Source organism: Curcuma longa, unplaced genomic scaffold (assembly GCF_044706935.1).
Source record: "Curcuma longa cultivar G26 ecotype Majalengka, Jawa Barat unplaced genomic scaffold, ITB_CL_G26_1.1 contig_13664, whole genome shotgun sequence".
NCBI lineage: Eukaryota > Viridiplantae > Streptophyta > Magnoliopsida > Zingiberales > Zingiberaceae > Curcuma > Curcuma longa.
This window is the reverse complement of record NW_027429502.1, coordinates 1-2,793: the sequence shown is the minus strand read 5'-3', so window position 1 is coordinate 2,793 and position 2,793 is coordinate 1. Positions and strand designations below refer to the sequence as shown.

The 2,793-nt window shown below is 40.4% G+C and overlaps 1 long non-coding RNA gene across 1 annotated transcript; it reads right to left on the bottom strand.

Moving 5' to 3' along the window:
* Window positions 1-922: 922 nt before the first annotated feature.
* On the bottom strand, window positions 923-2,285 carry LOC141815999 (uncharacterized). Its single transcript, XR_012600642.1, has 5 exons — window positions 2,092-2,285; window positions 1,801-1,992; window positions 1,655-1,726; window positions 1,413-1,566; window positions 923-1,016 (listed from the first exon to the last, which is right to left on the bottom strand). It is a non-coding gene; the product is annotated as an uncharacterized LOC141815999 (long non-coding RNA).
* Between the last annotated feature and the right edge of the window lie 508 nt (window positions 2,286-2,793).

Sequence of the window (2,793 nt, the reverse complement as noted above, 5' to 3'; positions counted from 1 at the left end):
ATTCATTAATCGATCAGTTGATCGATTACTGAACATTCTGTGAATTCAGAGTTAGAGTTTAATCGATCAATTGATCGATTAGGGAACATTCTGTGAGAAATGGGAGAAGGCACGGATCGTGCTTGTAATCGATCAGGTGATCGATTACAAGGCTCGGTAATCGATCACCTGATCGATTACCGATCCTTAATCGATCAGCTGATCGATTAAGGATCGTTCCCACGGTCAAATGCGAGAAAGTTACGACACTTAATCGATCACTTGATCGATTAAGCCATTTCTGATCGTCTGCTCTGACTTCTGATTATTTCTGATTGTGCTTTGCTAATGCTCTGTAAAGCTTGCAAGTTCCGTTTGAATTTGAACTACGATAAGAAGGGTCAAGCTTGGCTTTTGCATTGGTTCAGTTGGTCGAGCTTCGTTCCCAGGTAAAAGACAACGGCGGATCTCTGAGCTGCACGGAGTTGCTCAGTGAGTGAGCTGAGAGCTGGTTTGGTGCTGGTAAGCTCGAGTGGCAGTGCAGTGGACTCAGAGGCCGTTGGATGTCAAGGCTAAAAGGAAGAATTACAATCGTTATCATGCATCATGATGAGATGCTCAATCATATCTTTATCATCAGCACCTACTATACTACTCAATATACGTAGGTATAAGTCATGATGATCTCAGGTATCATAAAGAAAGGAGCATACCAATGATGATCACAAAGGTCATATCAAGAAAGGAAATAACAATCATGAATAATAATCCAGGGTCAATCGACATAAGGTCAAGCATGATATAACCAGAATAGTAATCAAAGTATCGAATCATCATGAGCATGAATGGAATCAATAAGCAGATCAACAGATACAGGAAACAAGGTACATGCACTGAAATAAGGTACGAACTGTATTGACCAAATACAGTAAAATCACCCACCTGATGTATCGAAGATAAAACTAGAACCCCCAGAACCCTCGTATATATCAAACTCCAAGTATCACTCAGGGTCCTGCAAATACAATGATAATATCCTAAATACCAAATAAACCCTAAGTTATATTTTAAGGGTTAGCTTAACTCAATCTCGTTAACCTAACTCGGGTTAAATTAATCTAACCTTTAGGTTGATGTTAACATGGTTTAAATAAATCAATCAATTAGTTGTATTAACCGAATCGATCAATACAACTAACCTCATGTATAATCAAACCTATGCTAATCCACTAACCTTAGGTTAAACTAATTAAATCTTTAGATTGATACTACAAGAATTAACTAATTAATTAATTAATATCATTAATCAATTAATATAGTTAATTCCTATTTAATCAATCCTAAGTTAACCCACGTTAGATTTAACAGGCATAACCTAATCAAACTAATCAAAATCAAATCAATAGATCCTACAAGAAGTATCAAAGGCTTACCTCAAATTGAGCCTAACCCTAGATCCTTTGCCCTAGCTTAGCTCAATCAAGTTACTGCCCTCTTCCTTGTGCCCGAGACTAACAAGAAGTCTCTGCTTCTTCCTATCCAACAATCAAGGTATGGAGCTCAATCAACCGAAGGAATTCAACCTAGCTGTGAATACAATTTCCACTCAAGAATTCGAATTCAAGATCCCAAGGAAACTATAAGAACAACCAAGATCTACGAATCAATTTCTTACCAACTAAGTTCCTCCTTCTCCACAGCTTCGGCTGGTTCCAACAAGATCCGAATGATCGGATCTTACATCAAGCTACAATTCAATCCAAAACAAGAATTAAAACTTGATCCTATTATGAACCCTAGAATCCAAACCATTACACTCACCTTAGAAAGTCGGCTTCTCCCTTTTTCCACTTCTAGCGCCGGCAGCCCATCTTAAGACGAACCAGTGAGGGATAGCTTGAAGAAGAAGAGAGCAACTCCAACAAACCTCAGATCTCGCTCCCGATTCCAGATCTAAACGAGCTTACCTCTTCCCTTCGTTCTTCTCCTTCTCAGCCGAAACAGGGAAGTTCCCTCAATCAAGATCAACTCAAGAAACTTAGGAAAATCGACAAAAACCGTAGATCTAGGCTCGATAAACCCTAAAAAACCAAGAAACCAAGTCGATCTTACCTTCTTCTCCCTCTCCCGGTCGATCCCTTCGATTCCCCGTCGAACGCCGCCAACCACGGTTCCTCCACAATCGCCGGCCACCTCTGCAGTCAGCGCCCTCCTTGGAACGCCCTCTACTCGCCAGAAGCCCCTACCCTTCACCGCCGGCCGCCGCTCGCCGTCGTCCGCCGCGACTGAGGAAGAACAGAGGAGAAGAGAAGCGAACAAAGGAGAGGAATCGCGGTGTCGGAGAGAAGTCGCGAGGTTTAAAGGATTCCTTAACGGGCGGATCTTATGTTAACGGGTTTGGATCCATAACCCATAACCCAATAACCCATTAAGAGTTGAGTTCAGACCGGGTTCGGTTCAGCTATTACTGTAGCAAACCGGACTAACCTTGGTTCGCTTGGTTCGCTAACCAATCGAACCCCGATTTGACTCAAACCAATTTTGTTTGATTCGTCTCCACAAAACGAATCTTTTTATCCTTTTTTTATTTTATTAAAACCTCTTTTATTACGAACCAAACCGAATTAATTCAATTTGGTTCAATCTTGGTTCATTTGGTTCACCAACCAAATGACCTCTGATTTAAACGAAACCACTTTCGTTCATTTCGTCTTCATAAGACGAATTCATTCCCTTCCACTAATAAAATTTCTAATCATACCCAATTAGGATTAAATTATTTACAATTTAACCCTTAAAAGTTTCGGTATTTTA